The sequence below is a fragment of the Camelus bactrianus genome, chromosome 3, assembly GCF_048773025.1.
Source record: "Camelus bactrianus isolate YW-2024 breed Bactrian camel chromosome 3, ASM4877302v1, whole genome shotgun sequence".
NCBI classification, from domain to species: Eukaryota; Metazoa; Chordata; class Mammalia; order Artiodactyla; family Camelidae; genus Camelus; species Camelus bactrianus.
In genome coordinates, this window is record NC_133541.1 from 79,557,573 (window position 1) to 79,579,896 (window position 22,324).

The 22,324-nt window shown below is 41.9% G+C and overlaps 1 pseudogene; it reads left to right on the top strand.

The window, feature by feature from the left end:
• The first annotated feature begins 50 nt into the window (after nucleotides 1-50).
• LOC123613232 (coiled-coil domain-containing protein 9-like) overlaps nucleotides 51-22,324 on the top strand; it is a 33,252-nt pseudogene continuing 10,978 nt past the window's right edge.

Here is a 22,324-nt window from a genome sequence, read left to right on the forward strand (position 1 = left end):
TACGTTCATCAATTGTCTGTATATCTCTATATTTTATCCATGTACTCTTTTGATGTATAGAAGTAGTTTGAAACTCATTGTTTCCTTGTGGTAAGTGACCGAGATGCTGCCACAGGACCTGAGACACTGATGAATGGTGCTATTTTGGACTTTCAACATGCTCCTTGGCGAGGTAGCTCTGATGGAGTTATTTTTTATTTTCATGTTCTAAGAAGGTGTTGGTACTCTGTTTCCCTGGATGTTGTTCTCTAGACTGGATTGACTTGTTTTCCTTGTGTCTTCAGTGTGGCTTTCTTCTTCAGCGTTGTAGGTTGAGTGAGCGCCGCCGCAGAGCGCGGGGGAGCCTCGCGCCTCACGGGCTGGCGCTCGTGGACACGCAGTCACTGTAGCGGGAGCAATCACAAAACTGTAATTTCCTTACCAAATCTCTTCCTTTCAGTAGCGTCGCCTGCCTAACTTGGAGAACGAAAAGCAATAATTTGACAGGCGTTTTTAGGTGTCTCTTTTAGTTCTTTTTGTTTGAAAGAGTATTTGGGGAAAAATAGGGCAAACTTTTTTTTCTTTTCTTTTTTTAAATAAATGCCCTCTGAAAAAACTACCGCCAAACAGGCATCTCAGTAGGAACATGAAAATTACATCTTTCCCAAAAATTAGGTTGGAAAAAAAAGTCTTTACAAAATTTAAAAAAAAAAAAAAAAGAAAAGAAAAGGCAGAGCACTCTTTTTCGGCAGTTCTGATAAGCAAGGTGTAGATCTTACATTTTTGTCCTTGCTCCCAATGAAATGGAGAAACAAAAATATAATCAGACAATACCATCTACTCATGGAATGTTGTTGTGTTAGCCAGTCTGAAAGCCCACCTTAATTTTTATATAACTGTCTTTCAGCTCTTCCTTTGACAGGGCAGGCTTTGTTCTGACTGTCCCGCTTCTGTTACACGACGCATGCGCTGCTACACTTCTTCCGTCTCCTCTCGCTCGCCCATTGGCCTGAGTTTCCTGTGCATTTCCCCTCCCTCCGTTAGATTAGGTGTATCCGCAGTGTAAATAGAGCAAGAAAACAGTATTCTGCATCTGTGGCATTTACGTAGAGTTGCAGTTGTGTACTGCTGAATATGCAGGCTTTTGTAACAATGTGATCTTTACTGATGCACTCAAGACAAGTACCCAATGTATTTTAGCTATTTTAGTAGTATTTGTTCAATAAATATGCAAGCTGTATGGTAACTGGCTTGGCTCGTCATTGCAAAGGCCTACTTTGGAATGCTTTCACTGATTCATGTTAATTCATATGCTCTCAGAGCCCCATAAGTAGACCCAAGGGCAAGTATCAAAAGAGATTGAAACAACTCAGCCTTTCGTGCATTTTCCCTTCTGAGGGTTTTATGAGATTAGAGGCTAGGCAGTGTGGCTCATTAGGATGGTATTTGCAGAGCTGCCTTGGATACAAAGGAGAATTTAACCAAGACCCTTTTATTTCTAAACTTTATTTTTCCCTTTCAGCGCAGTCCCACACACCTCAAAACATTCTTTCTTACCCTTTGCCTTAAAGACCTCCTCTTTGGTCTTATTTACCCATGCCAGAAGATACCTGCCCTTGATGCTTCATGGAATATTTGCACTTACACACAAAAGTGTATAAGTGTATAAGACAAAAGGCCTACACTTGTAAATGAATAAAAATTTGAGATAGTGTTTTAAGTCATGAATTCATATGTACCCAGCTACCTGGAATCTAGCAGATGAGAAGATAAGCATCACCAGAACCTTCTAGAGGGCTCTTGTGATGCTGAAACCCAACAATTCCGGGCATTTATGCTTTTCCTGTGTATGAGAAATGCCTGCGGCTCCCTCCTCATACGTAAGGAGAGCGAAACTTCAGCTGGGTTTACACACCAATTGTTAAATTGACAGGCTGGGTTCAGATACTTGGGTTTCACCTGAACAGAGACTAAGGAACAGATCTCTGAGTCAGAGCTAGAGAGAGATAGGAGGGGAGCAGAAGGTAGCTTGCCCCATCTTGGGAGTTCAGACTTTAGAGCAGGGGGGATCAGATGCTCTCTGAGAAATCTTTTGGTTCTTGACACTTGTGTGCCAGGAGGGACTTGCAAATTGGGGAGAAACTTTAGAAATTAGTGCACAGCTCAGATTTTGGTTAAGTTTCTTATTTTCCCTCAATTTTTAATCTTATTAAGAGAAAGGAGCCTTAGGGCAGAACTGCCTACCAGAAAGAAAACATCTCAGCTGCCTACCGGATAAGCAGAATTTGTTCAACCTGAAAGAAAATTTTAAAACAGAGCTACCACTACCTCTTTTGGGCATCCCACCCAGAGGTTCATACTTCTGAAGGTAAGAGAAGTCCTCCCCAGATTTAATTACTTTTCGTTTTATAAACAGTCACCATTTTCCTCACCCAAGAGACTCTCATCACCTCTATGTTGTCACCGCTGTGAGGGGTTCCATGTTGCCTTCTTGCCCTTGGTAAACTAGAAACAGAGAAAGGGGATGAGGCCAGGTGATGGGGGTGGTGGCTTGGGTTGCTTTATGCCCCTCTGGATTAATCTCTTGCCACATAACAAATTACAACCACACTTGGCATCCAGAATGAACAGATCTTTCCTATCTCATAGATGCCATTGGGCAGGAATTCAGGAGCAGTTGCACAGGCTCTCTCACACGTTTGCAGTTAAGAGGCCAGCAGACTGCAGTCGTCCAAAGGCTTGACCAGGGCTGTAGAATCTGCTCCCAGTGTGCCTCGCTCACATGATTGTTGGCAGGAAAACTCAGTTCCCCCAGGCATGGGCCTCTTTACAGGGCTACTTAAGTGTCCTCATGACCTCTGGCTTCCCCCAGGGTGAGTAATTCAAGAGAGCTGGGAGCAAGCCATAATACGTGTGACCTATTCTCAGAAGTCACCATCATCCATCATATTCTATTCATTAGAAGCAAGTCACTAAGTATAGCTCACATTCACAGGGAGGGAATCAAGCTGTACCTCCTGAAGGGAGGATTATCACAGAATTTGTGGACATGTTTTAAAACCAGCACACTGTCTGAAGTTAAAGAAAGCCTCAGGGTAATTGCAGGTCGGGGGCTGGAAGTAAGAACAGCTGATACCAGACTCAGAGCTGCTGCTTTTATTGAAGACGTTTTTACAGTCCTTGGAGCTCCAGAGACTGATGGCAAGTGAGGAGAGCATCCAGGAACTCAAATACTGGGGTTGTGTAGCCTCCATTTACTAATCCAAGTGCTATTAGCCCTGAAAGGAATATTTAGAAAATGTTACTGGAAACTATAAAAAATAGGGAATCTGGAATAAATGATGCCTAAAGTTCCATCCAACTCAGTGGCTTGGGTTTCATGGTGACAACTCCCTTGGTCCCCACCAAGCTTGAAATACTAGGTAATTAACCATGAACTTCACTCTAAACTTGGAGGACCTGCGTGTGAAGGTCAGCCATGGACTTGTTAAGGGTTAATAAACTACTGAAGTGGAGCTGAGAAATTGGAGCACCAGCTAGAGCCAGAGCAGGAGACCTAAACTTTGGCTAAAGACTCTGCTTTGTTTTCTCTCTAGAGGTGAAAATATCACCGTGTTGCCTTTGGGCAGAGATTGCTAACCAACAACCTGGACCAGGTATGACCTGTAGATTTGTTCTGTTTTGCTTGTGATGTGTTTTATAAAAATGTTGATTTAATGGCCAGCATTGACCAATTGAAAGAGTTCACCTGAACATTCAGGTTTTTGGCGTCTCTTGAAAAATGGGAGCTGAGTAGCAGCGCCCATCTCTGGTGAGGCACAGCCCCTCCCTCCACGATCCAGTCCTCACACTGCTGACCTCCTACTCTGTCTGTTCCGTTCATTCACATCACCTGCCTCCCTCTGTTGCCTTGTGAGTTTGCAACTTGAGTCTCCTAGTTTCAGAGGATGGGGATATGCTTATTTGCACCAACAAAGGGCCAGGGAACCATGTAAGATTTTTCTGTTTCATAGCTGGAGCACATGCAATTCTGTGAATGCCAGGAAACAGGGGCTCCTTATTTCTGGTTCCCAAACAGGGGCTGCTGTTGTTCCACCTGCACCTCTGGGTCCTCTTTTCAACTTCTCTGTTACCTTCCCCCTGTGACTGAGATCCCAAAGCTAAAACATCTTGGACTGGGTCAGATTACGCTACATATGGGTCTGACAAATGCATGGTTTTCAAATCAGAGTATGAGTACCTCAGGGTATGTGAAGTCTTTCCAAGGAGTAGATGTTCGTAGATGGTTGTAAGGGAACTCATTTCTAGATCCTCTATGTCTACTGTATCCTTTCCTAATGTTGTTCTGCCGAGGATGAGCCTGTGTTCATAATAGTCCTCTCCCCATATTATATATATATAAAAAAATAGGTCTCATACATTCCAACTCAATATTACACATTCCCCTTAAAATGACACAAAAACCCCAGATGTGGCAAAGAGAAAGGTTCCTTTAATGATTAATCGTAAATCCATAGTATTTTGGGCTTTCTCTTCTTAAATACACATTCAAAGTGATATACTAGAAAACATAGAAATGAGGTGTTTGAACTCATACGGGTTTTCAGAGTTCAGTTAATATTAGTAAGGTGGAGTGATGCAATTAATGACGCTTTTTATTTAATGCTCTGTCCTCATCCTCTTTCTGACTCTTGTCAAAGAATGCCTTGTTCTTAAGAGTCCTGAGAGAGGGAAGCCAAGAGAAAATCAGTAGGAGACATCAAATACCAAAAATGTCTTGGAAAATAATTGCTCACAATTACATGAACAATTATTTTCCACTATTCTCCACACTTATACCTAGAAAAGTTCTTAACTGGGTTGAAAGTAACCTAAAAGCTACAGCCATAGGTTTGCAATGCTGATTATTTTAAATGTAATAAGAATGCCTTCTGAAAATATCCAGTTTTTACAAGATAAAATGGATAAACCTGAAGGATAAAAAACTTTCATATATGAGTTCTTTCAGACTTGATGTGCATTAGTTTATAAAGTTTTCAATACCTGTTGCATCAAACCATAGCACGAAATACTTGTTTCAATTGTAGTCAGTTCTCATCATTTTCTATCTTATAAAATAATGTCTTTTGCATAGTAACAACAAAAAATACTATGTGCTGCTAGACTGATTAGCAGCCTGGAACCTTTCTATTATTAGTGGTGTTTCTGGTTTTTCTAGTAGTTCTCATTCTCCAAAGCCAATAAGCAGCGTTCAGTAGTATCACTCAGTTTTACTAGAGATGCACCATGCCTTTCATCATTTCTTATTGAGAAAGTGTATTGATCATTTTAATTTTATAACATTTAAACATGGAATGCTTAATTATATTAGATCTATATCATTTTAATTCTGATTGGTTTTAGTGATCAGTCTTGCAAGATATGCTTTTAATTCTCATTGAGTTTTTGTAATAATCCTCAGATAGCTAGTTGAACTGAAAAATGCAATCAAAGATTTTTTTCTGATGGAAAGTGTATCTGATTTGGCTAATTGGTTTGACACTGAAGGTTGGCTGTGCCATTAAGGTTTGTGATGGACATGTTCCGTAAGTGAGCTTAATCTGCAACTCCACAGTAATGGTAATAAAGTTAAGGCAAGAAATAAGATCAAAGCGTTTTATCAAAAAGTGTTATTTTGGCAAAAGTGTAATGAAATTAATAATATATCTGTTTTTCCTTTCATTTCTGAAGACACAGGATTTTAAAAGGTGGGTGTAGGTGAAAGTGTTATAGCATAATTAATAAACATTTGATAAACCTTAGCAAAGGTCTTTCTTCTCAGAAATTGAGAAAATGAATTATTCTAATGATGAGAACAAATCTCTCTGCAAGTCAGGTGCTTTTCAATTCGTTCCTTATAAGAAAAACATGGAAGGACCTAATCAAGTTGTCAGGTGAAAGAAGATTTAAAATGTTTTTTGATATCAGACCATTATATGAATTTTGGTATATAACACAGAAGGATTTCAAAGAATTGAATTACATTGCTGTAATAAAACATTTTCAATTCCTGTAGTTTATAGCATAAAACAAGTAAAAGAAATAGAATTGATGACAACCCCTGTCTCATTCTTGTGACAAGTAATATTCATCTACAGATACATTAGGTAATTGAAAAAATCCATCATCTCATTGAGGTTCATTTTCATTATGATTTCAATTTTTGTGCTTAATAATTAGAGTAATATATTCATGTAGTTTTAATCAGTAATGTGTTCTAATAATGCTAATTCAACCACCCAGATTTTTTTTTAATGCTTACAGTTTTATGGTCACAGAAAATAAAAGTTTTAAAATTTAGATACATTTTTATTGAAGATCAATGTGATAGTGATCAATAAAGTCTTTTCAAACAAAAATCACATTAACATAAAAATTTTAGAGGGAACTAAAATAAAAATTTAAGTTCATGGAAAAAAAAGTCAAATTTCTGTAAGTTAAAGAATTGTTTGTTCTTAAAAATGAAATAATGGATTATTAGTGACCATGGTGTTTAGATTGGATTGTGTACATTTACAAAAGGAATACAACTTTTATTTTAAAATGGAAACATTTACAATATGCTCCAAATTATAACCCTGGAACGTATTTAAACTTATGATGAAACACTTTGCTATTAGCTTAAAAATTACATGATAGAAATACTGTATCAAGAGTCTCTTTTTCTTAGAACAAAAATGTTTTAAGATCTGTGAGTTAGACAACCACCAATGTGCTGTGCTTTGAGGAACTCACTTTCGGCCTGAAATACTTCTCATCCAGCCACAATGCCTGAATTCTCCCATTGTTCTTCTGATGGAAGAAGCCTGGAAGTTTTATGGCCATGAACTTAGTGCACCATAGTAGTGAACAAAGCAGTAGTGAATTTTGATGGGGAAGGGAAAGAAAGAGCCAGTCTCCGGGTCGGTGAATGGTCCTCTGAGGCCCTGACTATGCAGGGAAATGGCAGGAGGGAGATCCCAGAGATCAGTCTTCTTGGGCTGCGAATTTGATAAGTCCTGGTAATTCAGTAATGCTTCTTAGAGCCTTTACTTCATTCCCCTACAAGGTCACATCTCTTTAGTTCTATTCCTTGTATTCCAGATTCTTTTAAACACTTCATTCTATCTCAATCCAGTAAATCCAGAAGGGCAGGGTCAGTGGTGGTGGGAGAAGGGCGCCCAGGCCCATGAGAGCAGTGGGATTACACAGCAGGCCCCCAACCCTCGAGAACTGAGACCCCAGCACTCCTGGAGAAAAGCCCCTAAAGCAGCAGGCAGCTCGTGCATCAAGGCACAAAAGGGGGGGTCGTCGTCTCTTGCATGTGTCCATTAGGCTTGCCTCCGAGCATAACTACACAGAAGCAGTACAAAACTGATCCATTCCCTCACACAATGCCCAGTGCCATTAATGCACAGCTTAGCTATTTCACTGAGAGACTCATGTGGCTACGTGAAAGCCTTGTGGAATAGAGAATTTTAAGAATGCATTAATTTGCTGATTCCTTCAAGTTGGGCAGCTTTAATCATTAGTTGGAACCATTCTGAGCCTAATACTTCTATTACTTTCCACCCACCCTTTGGTCCTAGCTGGGTTCTCAGGGTTACAGAGACTAAGTGGGTTATTTCTCCCACACGGCAGCCTTTCCTGTCCTGCTCCCTTTGCCTTTTTCCTTTCCAGGCTGAACTGCCTCAGTTTCTTTAGCCAGTTTCCCTGTGATCTGTTTTCTAGAGCTTTCACCATCTCTTTTACCCTCTTATAAGAATTTTTGCTTGTGGCTGACCCAGCTCCTTATTAAACAGGGTAGCCAAGGTCTGGGAAGGATCGAGGGCAGAGGCTGCCATGAGGGACACACTGCATGGCGTGCTGGCCGTCGCAGTGTCCTGTGGCATGGCTCAGGGTGGCAGTCCCATTACTGTCCCCACAGCAGCTGCAGGGCCCCATGCGCTCTGCTCCTGGACACCTGGGACAGCCCCAGTCCCCAGCCAGGGCTCCACACACCCTTCACTACAGGCCACTCCCAAGATCCCTGAGAAGGAGGGAGACAGTCACATCTTTCCTCGGAGATCATTGGCCTCCTCTTGCTCCCTCCTCTCCCTGGGCTGTTTATGCCAAAGGTGCCAGATACCTGGGAGAGGGGAGCAAGCCAGGGTGCCTCCTCAGGTCTCTTTAGAGGCCCTTTCCCTGTCTCACTCCTTAACATCCCAAAGCTGGTTTCTGAAAAGCAAATGTTCCCTGCAGAGCTGAGGGGCTCAGCTTTCTAGGAGAGCAGGGTGACTGGGATGCTGTAATTTGTCATTAACAGCTAGGATCTGCTTTGTCAGATGTGATAATGCGGGAGCATTTGATGTGAGTGCTTGTGGAGGATAAACTAGCTCAGAGGGACATTTAAAAAGCATGGCAGCAGCTCCTGGGAAGAGTGTGAAAAATAGCTGCTTGCTTACTGTGTGTGTAGAACACTTGAGGGGCCGTCACTTATATCACTTCACATGTGACCCCTCTGCAGCCATGTGAGGTCAGAATCATTAGCTCAGCTGAGGGATAATTAGTTGCCCAGAGTGAAATATCTTGTCTAAGATGGCAGAGCCTTTTCCTTAATCTTTACGTGTCCTACACTCTCATACAAGGCTGTTGAAGATGTAACATGCTGTTCAACATAGAGTTAACCTATTACTCAGCAATTCTACACCTAGGTATACAGCTTGAAAACATGTGCACAGAAAAACAAATGTACATGTCTGCATAATTTATATTAGTCAAAAGATAGAAATGACCTAAATGCCTATCAAGTGATGTATAGCCAAACAAAATGTGATATATCCATACAATGTAATACTATGCAGCAATAAAAGAGAAACAAAGAAGCACTGATAATCTACAACATGGATAAACCTTGAAAATGTTATGCCCAGTAAAAGAAGCCATGTGCAAGAAGTTACATATTGTATGATTTTTGTTTATAATAGATGTCCAGAATAGGCAAATCCATAGAAATAAAAAGTCAATTCATAGTTGCCAGGGGCTGAGGAAGGAACAAATGGAGAATGATAGCTAATGAATATGGGTGGTTACCACGTTCTGGAATTACATGCAATGTGATGGTTACAGAATCTTTTGAATATACTTAAAATGACTGAATTGTACATCTTAAAAGAATGAGTTTTATGATATATTAATTACATCTCAGTTTTTAAAAATTCAACCGTGAAAAACCAAACAATCCAATGAGGAAATGGCAAACAGCATGGAGAAACATTTCAACATAGAGAATATACAGATGGCAAATAAGCACATGAAGATTATTCAACATCATTAGCCATTAGGGAAATGCAAATGCAAACCACAATGAGACACCACGGCACACCTATCAGAATAACTAAAATAGAAAATAGTGCCAACACCAAGTGCTGATGTGGATGAGGAAAAACTGCATCACTCACACATTGTTGGAAGATAAAAAGGTACAGCCCCCCTGGAAAATGGTTTGGCAGGTTCCTAAAAACTAAGCCTGTTACTAATGTACGACCCAGTAATTGCACATCTGGACATTGATCTAAGAGAAATGAAAAGCTATGTTCATGTAAAAGCCTAGGCATGAACGTTTGTGGCAGCTTGATTCATAATAGCCTCAAACTGGAAACAACCCAGGTGTCTTTCAATGGGTTGGTTAAACAAACCGTGTACAGCCATATCATGGAATACTACTTAGCAATAAAAAGAAATAAATTATTGATACTTGCAACAACCTGGATGCATCTCCAGAGAATTACGCTGAGTGAAAAAAAGCCAATCCCAAAAGCTTACATATGTATGATTCTATTTATATAACGTTTTGAAATGACAAGTCTAAAAATATAGAATAGATTAGGGGCTAAAGAGGGGGTGTGGGCAGGACCAAGTGAGTAAAAGCACAACATGAAGGATCTTTACAGTGAAGGAAATGTCCTGCATCTTGACTGTCTCAAAACCAACATTCTGATTGTGATACTGTGCTACAGTTTTACAAGTAAAAGGAATCTCTCTGTATTAGTTCTTACAACTACATGTGAGTCTACAATTATCTCAAAATAGAAAGTTTGATTTAAAAATAGAGGAAGAAAAAAACTTTGAATGGCTGCAAAATATTCAGTTATAGCAAACTTCTTATCTATTAACTTATTTTTCACCCTCTAAGCAGTGCCATGATGAATCTCTATGCCCCTAAAGCTCTATATGTATCCATCATGTTTCCTTTTATATTTTGCCAAACTGCTTTCCCAAAAGCTTGTACCAAGTTACACTCTTAAGAACAGGGTAGTCACCAATGCTCATCCTAGGACATCCTCCCCAGACTTGCAGTGCTCCTGGTTTCTAATCTGCTAATTTTGTAAGTGAAAAATAGTACCTCCTTGCTTATATTGTTTTTTTCTTTTTCTTTCTTTCTTTTCTTTTTTTTTTTTTGTATTAGTGAGGATGAAAATTTTTTAATGTTTAAATCATTTATATCATTTTATGATTAAACTATTCATCAAGGACCAATGGATTCCTCTGCCTCTTCATGCATGAAGCCATGGGCACAGGAAACATTATGAGCTGGTTAAAAATTGATTATAATTTGTTAAAAGTTACAGCAAAAGTAATAGACAAGCTTGGGTGTTAGAGGAGTCCGGAGGTGAAATATAACCAAGAAATGGGGAGCATGAGCAGACATAACCAGAGCACATGATTTAAGCCTGGGGGAAATCAGGAGGTCTTTCTGTACAGACAGCAGGATTACAGCAGAGGCTTCATAAAAAAAAGAGTTTGATGTAGCCTTTCCCAGTAGAGCATGAAGGCAGGTAAATATACAAAATTGAACAAGAATCAAATGGCATAAACATACAAATGCTAGAGAGGTAGCCCAGGGCACAGTTTTAATCCCAGAAACAAGGTCCTATTGTTTCAATAAACACCTACGCTTTGAAACAAATATGGGGTGAGGGTTGTTTGAAGATGTGTGTGACCTCAGATGTAAATCGGGGAGTGGGAAATGTCAGACTAGCGAATGTGGATGCACCTGAATGAAAAATGAAAGCAAACAGTTATTCTCCCTGCTTATCACAGGAACAAAGATGCAGCAGAAGAGGCTTTTGATTGTTTTTCAGGAAAAGGACACACAGTTGGACAAGAAGAAAGAGTGATGTCTATAGACCAACCTTTTCAATCTGTATAAACTACAAGACTAGAGAACCCTCCTGTGACTACACGTGGATAATCACATCTAAATTACACCTACAAGGAAAGAAAAGGGCGCGAATACTGCAGAGTCCATGTGCTGGAGAGAAGTAAAGAAACCTCTCCGCAACTAATCTTCTATCCTCAGCAGGAATCTCCTCTGAAACCTTAGATAAACCTCTGATAAGACCATAGACAGTTTCATCTTGAATACTGACCTTGATAGGAATTTATTTCAGCAAAAGCTAGCTTCATCTATTTTTTGTAATGCTATAATTGCCCAAAAAAATTCTTTTTTTTTTTTTACTCAACTCACTGTTTTCCTATTTCTGATTCTTAGCCGTAAATGCTAGTTTTCTCCCTGGAATCACACAAAATAATGACAGCAACAGTTTATATTTAATGATGCTGGCTATTTGACACTATGTACATTACATGCATTGCTTCCTTTAGTTCCCACAACAATCTTAAAAATTAGATAGTTTTTATTATCCCCGCCTTGCAGGTGAAAAAATGGAAGGCAAAAGAGGTTATGTAACATTCATTCCCAAGTTAGTGTATGGGGGCAGTCAATATTTGAACCCAGACTTTTTTTCTGAAGTTAGGTTCTGCTAAGCTGCCTCACAGGGCTAAGCCTGTGCCCTTGGTGGAGTCCTGTAAGTTCTGGAAGCCTGCTCCTCCATAAGGGTTACAGATATCTGCCACTAAAATATGCCTCTAGAAATTTCTTCAGGAAAAGTATGGTCAGATTACATAAAAGGACAGAAACCTGGCATATCAGATTGTATGAACTGTTTTGTGCCTACTTATTTATAGATGTTTGCTTAATACATGTCTGATGGACATGTGGCAGAACCTGCTTTCATTGTAACTTGGTAGTGACTTTGTGGGAAGGTAACTCATCTCACCCATTTCCTAACTCTTATCCACCAAAACATCTGTCATCCACAAAAACAAACTGAAAATGAACCTCAGTGAATGATCAAACTGACTCAGGACAGTTAGCAACAATTGGTTCTAAAGACAGGTTTCCAGGAGTGAACAGAATATGCCAGCGTTCTGATCAGTGCGGAGAGGAGGGAGGCAATCCAAATCCGATCCTCTCTGCTCAGACTGCAGAGGCTCTTGGCGGGTCCAGAATCTGAGACCTCAACCTCCAGCCTCAGTCATTTTCACACTTGCTGCTGGTCCATCCCGACCTTGGGCAAGCTGATGTGAGTTCACTCAAGGATAGCTTGTCTACATAGAAAAGACTATTCAGGTGCCTGTTTTGTTTTCAAAAATTGATACTCACTTTATTAAAGTTGCCACCTTTTAATAACATCAGTCTTCCTTAGGCTTTAAGTTCAGTTTCCAGATCCTGATATTCCAGTTATGCCTAGCAATTTTAGCTATCACTCTAATGGCCTCTGAACAATACTTGATCACATTTAAAACTAGTTAATTACACACTTTCACATATTTTACATTGCATTTATAAATGTAATATATTTTATTTCCTTTTAGAGTAATTTGATTGCCTGATTAGCAAACTTTCCCAAGTCCTAAGTAACTCATAAATCTAATAAATTAAATTTATAAACATCATGAACTCTGAGTTACGTTGCAATGTTGTATTATCTATTTAGTAAGAATTCCACTGCAAACCACAATTCTGAATTAATTCGATATTTTAAGTTGACATTACAAAGCTATTATTCAAATGCAATTCCCAAACATTACAAGTGCATAAAATAATGAATTTTAAGTTTCCTTGATGCAAAAATAATATCATTGGGTTTTAATTTTCTAAGATATTTCTCTACTCAGTTTTAAATTCTGAGATTGAGAGATGCTTACCTTCTAAGGAGGGCAAGTAGCATTCTAGCTAACTAATGACCAGAGTTTTGGGCCTGGACCATGATGGAATGCAATACACCTTATTTATACCTGATTCCATAACTTCAAGAGGGTATGCTATGTGACCTACATCTTTGGATTCAAAGTCATACACATTATCTATTTCTTCCTGAGTCTACTCACAGAAATCTGTAACTCCCTGTTCATGTGCCAAAGTGAACACATGATTGATGCTTTGTCTCGCAAGATCTGTACATAATCGTCTTCCTGCCCAGACCAAAAGACCTTTGACCATGGCCAAATCCCTGCATTCCTTTTCATCGACTTTCTAATATTATGAACAATAAAATGAGTTTTGGATGTCTCCTCTATGACTTGAAGTCATAGGTGATACAAAAATTCCACAGACAGGGTTGGTTTTTTTTTTAACCTAATCTTTGGTCTTTATCTGGTTAGACTTAGGCTGAGATCATTTCGGTTACTGACTGTGCCATCTCATCCAGTTTCACGTCATTCTTGAATTTGATAAATGTCTCATCCTTAGCTGAGACACTGATGAGGGGGTTGACTGGAACGGAACACTGCATGGCACTTTGGGACGTCTCTCTTCAGTTTCTTTGATCTGTAAGTCAGCTTCCTTCAAAGATGTCACACCTGTCTGCTCATGGGAGTCATCTGGGGAGCTTACCGAAAACTGAGTTTTGGAATTCACTCCATAGCCTAAGGAGCTGTGGCACAGGCATCGTGGACCATTTAAAGAGCTCCCCAGGCTACTCTTAAGCAACTGTTTTGGCACTAGTTGAAGGATTAGCTTTCACCACTACTGCCTCTATTTCCCTGACTTGATTATGAGGACAGAATTTAGACTTTGTCAAGTGCCCTGCTTAAGTCTAGACTCACCAGGTCTACAGCTCCCACATCTATCTACCTGCAGAGTAATCATAGACATAAAGGTAGCCATAGGCTGGCATGACTTTTCCTTGTGACACAGATTGGCTCTAAAAGATGACCTCGTACCTCATCATGTGCTCAGGAAAAATCCCCTGAGATTGATGTTAAATTTACTAGTCTTCAGCATCTACCTTATTCTCCCCTTTATAAAGTTAGGTCCTCACCTCCCTCAGTATCACCCTCCCCAACCAAGTCCTCCAGTTGGTTAGTTTCTCAACAATTATCTGTGATGAATCACTAGCCTTATTGTCAGCTCCCTTTTACCCATGAATGTAGATTTTCCAGGTCTGAAGAAACACACACAAACAAAATAGCTGTGTATTTAAAAAATAAACCCATATCAAAGAGAATTCCAGCATAAAGATTAAAAAAAAAACAGGCCCTCCATTAATGACTCTAGTTGTCTTGGATACTTAAAAACAATAACTTGTCTGGTTTTTATCTTAAATGCACTTTGGCAAAATGACTTTTCTGCACTTATGATTGGTACTAACTTTGTTGCTTTTACGGTTCTCTTTGTGTTTTTATTTTCTGGTATTCCTTAAAGCCTGGCCCTTTCCATCCACTGCCACCTCCCTCCCTGCCCCACCCTGCCACCATCAACTCTCATTACCCTCTTTTTCTAATTATTCTACACATTCAGAATAGAAATACATTTTATCTCATGGAACATAGTCACTAGAACTTGACCTCATGTGTGAATATCCTTTTCTAATCCCCTTTATTTCCTCTCTTTATTTCCAATTCTCTTTATTTCCTCTCACAAAAGACCTTAACGGCCCAATCAGTAAGAGACTTGACTCTACTTTAAACGTGAGCCCAAAACTTTCACATCAAAAACACCTGGCTTCACTTCCCTAGTGTAAGGCGGTTTTAATCCTCAGCAACATTGTTACTTGATTCACAGCCTGGGATGAACAGCATCTTTGCGTTCCATCCTGGAGAAGGTCACTTCCTATCTTAGAATTTGCCAAGAAATTAAGAAGGAGTTGAGATTTTATCCCTAAAACGTGTTCATTTGTATCCTGAATTATACATCATCAGCTCACCTATAAAGGTGAGGGTCCAGATAGGTGGTAAGGGGGTGAGTGGGCAGGAGGTGAGATGGTCCTGGGTCAGGAGAAGGAAGTGGGAGGCTGGGGAGTAAGAGGTGGGAGTCTGGGTGGTACTCTGCAAGGCTGGGTCTGCCTAGAGCTGGGAAGATATTTGCAGCACTCCAAACCTCTTAGAATTCTCTTATCCATTATAACTTATAAACCCAACCACTTGAATTCCTTTCTTCTTTCTTCTCTTCCTTGTGCTTGCAATCTTCGCTTGATACATTGATTCCTGATAAGAGTTCTGTGATTCTGTAGAGAAGAAGGTAATTCTAAGTAAAAATAAATAATACCAAGTTTTTGTGAATTCTTAATTGTTATTATGACATTAAGCAGAGCTTTTTGCAAGGTTTTGGAATTCTAGCCTCGTCATAGCATAAGACATTGTATGCAAAGCAGATTGCCAGTAATGGAAATGAGACTCAGAAAAAAATAATAGCAGTGTTTTTGAACACTATTGAATTAAATTAAAATTTTGAATAAACAGATAATTGGATTTATTATTCTGTAAGAGACGAATCATGGTACTAGACAGAGGATAAAGGTATAATCTGTGGTTTTCACTCCAGGGATATCAGTGGCAGTGTTGTTGACTCAAGTAAATGGAATTATGCTCATTTAAAAAAGTACCTACAGCTCTCTTTAGTTCCCTTCTTCACGTGGTGCGGGCGGGAAGTGACGCACGCGGCCCGGGAGGTGTGGACGCGGAGGCCGACAAAGCCGGAATCGCAGACGCCACGGGGTCTCCGGGACAGTCAGTCACACTGGACCTGAAATCGAAGGAGGAGAAGGATGCTGAGCTGGACAAGAAGATCGAGGCTCATCGGCGGAAGAATGAGACCATCTGGCGCTACCAGGAGATTGAGGAGGACCGTAAAAAAGCTGAACTCGAGGGAGTAGCGGTGACCGCTCCCCGGAAGGGCCACTCGGTGAAGGAGAATGTGGCAGTTGAAGTGGAGAAGAACCTGGGTCCCTCCCGGAGGTCCCTGGGACCCCCCGGCCCCCAGGGGCCAGCAAGGGAGGCCGGACACGCCCACCCCACCCCCACCCCCACCCCACGGCAGGGAGGCAGCCTGGATGAGGAGCTGGGTGCCGTGGCCGGAGGGGTCGGAGCAGGGGGGTCCCCTCATCTGTCTGGAGCTGGAGGCACCTCAACTGCCGACCGCAAATCCAAGGAGTGGGAGGAGCGGCGCAGGCAGAACATTGAGAAGATGAACGAGGAGATAGAGAAGATTGCGACGTGTGAGCGCAATCAGCGGGAAGGTGTGCTGGAGCCCAACCCGGTGCGGAACTTCCTGGACGACCCCCGGCGTCGCAGCGGGCCCTGAGAGGAGCCTGAGCAGGACCACCGGGAAGGCGGCCGGCGGCACGGGCGCAACTGCGGGGGTGGGGGGCCGACTTCTAGCAGGTGCGCTGTGGCCTCGAGCAGGAGCAGCAGGGCCGCAGAGCCAGCCTGGATGACACCGGGGACACGACGCCGTCCATGACGGGCTGGGAGCGGTCAGAGTACCTGCGCTGGAAACAGGAGAGGGAGAAGAATGACCAGGAGCGGCTGCAGAGGCACCGAAAGCCCACTGGCCAGTGGCGGCAGGAGTGGGATGCTGAGAAGACTGATGGCATGTTCAAGGACGGCCCGGCCACTGCCCTCGAACCATCGCACCACTACAACGATCAGGCCTGGGCCCGGCCCCACAAGCGCCCCACTTTCAGGGAGTTCCTGTCCCAGCACAAAGCTGAGGTCAGCTGCAGAAGGAGGAAGAGCAGCCGACCCCAGGTCAAGGCAGCCCCCACACCTACAGTGACCATGATGACCTCTGGGAGACGAAGGAGGCAGCGGCCCTTCCACCTGAGCCCCCACAGCCTGCTACCCCAGAGGAGACCCCCACACAGCTGCCCTAGACCCCGGCCCAGGACCATCGGCCTCCTCAGGACGAGCAGGAGGAGGGCGAAGGGGAGGATGAGGACGAGGAGTGAGAAGATGTGAGTGGGGACGAGGAGGAGGTCGAAGATGAGGAGGCTGACAAGGAGGAAGATGAACCAGCCCCAGACCACCTACCCCAAGAGGCTGAGCCCAGCAGGAGCCCCACCCCGGAGTGTGGTGTCGAAGAGCCCACCAGGCCCGAGGAGCCCCAGCAGCTTCCCCAGGGCTCTGCCACTCCTGCTAGCCCTCTCTCGTCCCCCGGGGGTCACAAGCCCGTGTCCGACTGGGGTGAAGAGATGGAGCTGAATTCTCCCCGGACCGCCCACCCAGGCGATGCCCTCTCTCTGGGTGAGGCCTGGTCTTTTGAAAATGCATGAAGTGGGCTGCTTGTGTATGTGCTCTAGGGGTGCATTGGGGACCCTCATGCTGGGCCCTGGGACACTGTGTGCCCCACGGCCCCTGTGGCTAGGGAGGACGGTCCATGCCCATCTCTAGATACCCTTCCCCAGATCCTGCCCCTGCTCTGAACCATTCAGGGCCCCCTTCCCAATAAAGAGTTCACATCCTCAAAAAAAAAAAAAAGGTATCTACAAAAAACTCAATTAGAACATCACTATTTAGGACTCACTGAATGCATCTCCTTGGTCTCCTGCAGGATTTGATTTTTAGCAACTTTAAGGAAGAAAGGGAGGTTGGTGCTTAACATCCACTGCCTACCCACACACGCGAGCCACACAACTTTGGAACACCTGGAACCACCCGTAAGTCCTGGTTTTAAGTTCAGGGAAATTTTTTTTAAGTCTAGAATTTTTGCATATATTTGCATGTTGACTTTTAAACATATGGAATCATACATACAAAAATAAGTTTGGTAGCATCCTGCTGTTTTGGAGGCCAAATGCAATTCAAAGAATTGTCATGTGTAAAGAATTCTAAATTGATTAGATTCTGGAGTATAGGAGAAAAAAAAACACATACAGTGATACTGGGACTGAAGAAAAGAAGAAAAGATACTTAAAAGCCTTCCTAAATTCACAAATGGAGCCATTTAAAAAGAAATTTACACCATAAACAGTCTAATTAAATCCACTTTAAAAATATTACCTGTAATTCTGTGCCCAATTCAATAATAAAAGAGTGTTTTTTTCTCACTTCGCACCCTGGGAATTCTGGGAGATTTCCTTAAGCTTATTGTCAAGCTGCAGAAACACCTGAAAAGAGTAGAGAGCCGTGGAATCTTGACATCCTAATATCAAAGAAACATTTTTATGTAATTGCTGTCACTTTGTGGAAAAGAAAGTAAATATAAAGCAGTTGATTTCAAGGAGGTTAACGAGTGGGTAGGACCTCTTTCTTGGCTTTCAGTTTCCTCTGAAAGAAGAATGTCTTGTGTTTTGGTCTCTTACCAAATTCCTAGTATTGACCTCCCTTGTTTCCAGAATTCACATAACATCTGTTGCTGTATTTTTCAAAATAGGTTTCCTTCCCTTCTTCCAATTATACAAGCAAACTGTAACTGTAAAATCAAGTTCAAATGTTTAAAGAAGGTGAAAATGTTCCAAAATTCTGTGGGCAAGTGATAACTTCTTTATCTTCCAGATCTTTCCATTTGTGTATATAACCTATTACACATACATCATGATTTATTTTCAAAAGCCAAATTGTTTCAGATGCACTGCATGGAACTTGCTTTTTTTCCTCACTTAACAACATATTGTGAATGTTTTCTATGCCAGTTTATGAATCTCCCTGTTGTTTTGAATCTCTTCTTAGTATTCTGGGTTTTTAACTATATCATAATTTAATCAACTAGTACCATATTGATAAGACTGTTAAGTTGTTTCCAGTGATTCATTACTATAGGTATTTCTACAATGATCATACTTGTATAAATTATCTTTGTGCCCATATGTGGGCATTGCAGTGGGGAAAGGGGGTCAGACTGTTCCTAGAAATGGAATTGTCAGGAGAAATATATATAATGGAATACTACTCAACCAGAAAAAAGAATAAATCTTGCCATTTGTGACAACATGGATGGATCTAGAGGGAATTACACTAAGTGAAATAATAATTACACTAAGAAAAAAATGTTGTAGGATCTCACTTATATGTAGAATCTAAAAATTATAACAAACCAACAAACATAACAAAATAGAAACAGACTCATAGTACAGAGAACAAACTAGTGATTACCAGAGGGGAGGAGGGGAGGGCATTGAGTATAACAGGTGAAGGGGATTAAGAGATACAAACTTCCAGTTATAAAGTGTATAAGTCACAGGGGTGTAATGCATAGCATGGGGAATATAGTCAATAATGTAATAACTTTGGTTGGTTATTACAACCAACTTTGGTTACTAGGCTTATTGTGCTGATCAACTCATAATGTACATAAATGTTGAATCACTATGTTGTACACCTGAAACTAATGTAGTATTATATATCAGCCATAGTTCAATGCAAAAATAAAGAGGAAAAAATTATATTTTAAAACATGAAAGTAACATGAAATTCAAATACCAATGTCCAAAAATAAAGTTTTATTGGAATTTTTTTAAAGGCATTTATCCTGCTATGAGGATACAGATGGTCTCTGATGAACCCTGAATTCCCGGTACTCAAACACAATGTTACAAGATAACAGAAATGAAAAAGATGGATTCTCTGTTAGGGGCATCTGTAGAACCTGCAAATATATTACTTTACATGGTAAAAGGGAATTTGCCAATGTGATTCAGTTAAGGATCTTGAGTGTGCATTGCTGGTATAGTGGTGAGCATAGCTGCCTTCCAGTTAAGGATCTTGAGAGGAGGAGGTTTCTTGGGGTATTTGAGTGGACCTGATGTAATTACAGGGTTCTTGTAAGAGGGGGGCAGGAGGGACAGAGAGGAGGCAGTGATGGCAGAAATGGGGAGAGATTTAAAGATGTTATCCTGCTGTCTTTGAAGATGAAGAAGGGACCACAAGCCAAGGAGTGTGGGTGCCCTCTAGAAGCTGGAAAAGCCAAGGAAATAAATTCTCTAGAACCTACAAAAGGCACGTAGACCTGCCAATAGTCTGATGGTAGCTCAGTGAAAGCCACTTCTGACTTCCAGAATTATAAAATTTTAATTTTGTGTTGTTCAAGCCATTAAGTGTGTGGTAATTTCTTACAACGGCATTGGGATACCGAGGATTAGAGACACTTTAATGGGATCTAGTATTTCTGCTCAACTTGGATCTGTAGAGAGGTTTCTAATGGGCAGAAATGAGGAATGGGATTCCGAGCAGGAGAGCAGTGTGGGCAAAGGCACAGAGGTGAGGATGTACGAGGTATGTCCAATAGTTACTTAAAAGCACGGAAGCCACTAGGGAAGGATAGCCGGGGAGACATACGTAGGAGACAACACCTGACCTTACATCCTCCGTGCGCGTGCGCGTGCGCATGCGCGGGAAGTGCTCCGATGACCTCGGAGAGGAGGCGGAGGCGAGCCTTCTCGAACCAGGCTGAAGAAGAAGAATGCGGGTCTTGTTCGGCTCGGTTTGCATTAGGTGAAGAAGGGCGTGGGAGGGGAACTTTGGCCGAGAGGAATGGGATAGCCAGCAGCAAGAATCCAGCGCTGACAAGAACTGGCCAGGTAAGGAGCCGCTGAGGGGAAAGGAAGCCGGGTCCTGCGGCTAAGGATGCCTCCAGAGGCGCCACAGGAAATTGTGAGGCAGCACCCCTAACATGGAGGCAAGGATTGTGAGCTTCTGCAGGGAAACAAATTCTGAAGGAACTTGACACCAGTAATACATTTGTTATTTGTATTCCTTTGTTCTCTGTTGAATGAGAGTGCAAAGCCTTTTTAGCTGCCCCAGGGGCTGGCCAGTGAGGGAAATGGACAATTCTTGAGGGAGAGAAAAGTAGCCTCAGGCTTTTTGGCAGCTCATGTCCTCAGACCTGTTATTTTGTTTGACAGGCAGAGAGCTGACTTGTGTGGTTTGGAAGCTGGGTGGCATTGTAGGATGGGCGGGACAGCGGAGAAGCCCTGGCAAGCCACGTGATATCGTAGCATGAACCCCGGAACTGGAAATCAGGGGTCTTGAGTTATTGACTCAGCTTTCTAGAAATGAGCTACGCAAACTCGGGCAAATGACCTTATGTCCCTTGTACTCAATTTCCTCACCTACGAAATAGGACGTAAGCTGGGCTATGCTTGGCTATTGTGGGGACTGCAGAGCGGCTATGGGGATGACTCCTGAAGCATTTACACTTTGACTCTATGTCCAGAAGCCCTGGGTTTCCGGGTTGATGAAGATGCTTCCAACATGCAACATGTATAGCCCAAGCCCATCCTCAGCCACTTGTCACCCAGTGACCACGCCTTGTGTTCTTTGGTTGCAAGCAGCAGGTCACTAAGCAGATCTCCCCTCCTATTTGGCCAGTAGCACAAGCTGGGAGTCCAGGGCCAGCACTGACTGATCCCACTGCTAAATTGCCAGATGGGAGGCAGAGGGCACTGTTGGGTGGATGGTGTTCTTAAAGGCATGGATCCTTCCCGAAGACTGAGAGGAAGACAGCAGAATGGGAAGCCACAGAAAGTGGGGAGCACAGCAAAGTATGCTTTGATCATCCATGTAAAAGTGCAACAAAGTAATAAGCAAATATTCTAAAATAAGCAGGCAGCAAAATTTCTAATGTATCATAAGAAAAATAATTGGGCTTCAAAAAAAATTCCCCTGGAAATTTGCATTGAGGACCGCCATTCATCTCCAGATTTCAAGGAATTGACCATATGAGTCATACATTGAGAAAGAATTTTTGAATCAGCCATAGGCTAAGTGTTCTAGCTGTAGGCAGGACTAATGCTGGAAATCAAGATTTCAAGGGTAACCTAGGGTCACCACTCAGAGTTCAGTCTGTGTATTTTCTTGGAAAATGTTAGACTACTAGGCCTCTTCCTGAGACTGGATATGGGGCAGGTGATTCAGTAAGACTTAAAGTTAATTCAAGTTCAGACACTGGCAGTGGGGGCGACTTGACACAGGAACACCTTCCTGGCAGCAAAATGTACAGGAAACACTGCCTTTCTGCCCTGGAAAAGTTAATGGTTTTGTTGCATTGAAGTTGTACTGGCAGATTTAATTGAACAATTTCTTATTGTCCTGTCTAATTTGATGATTTGGTGAATCATGTAGGTCTCCTTCGATGTCATCAATCAAGGAAACTAAAGGAGAACTTGGGGCCATGCCAGGTAAGTTACAGCGTAAGAAGAAGAACCAGAGCGAAGGGAGGTGGCTTCATATTTTATAGAAATAAGTTTTTTTTTTAATACATTGTTGTTGTTATATCTGTGAATTG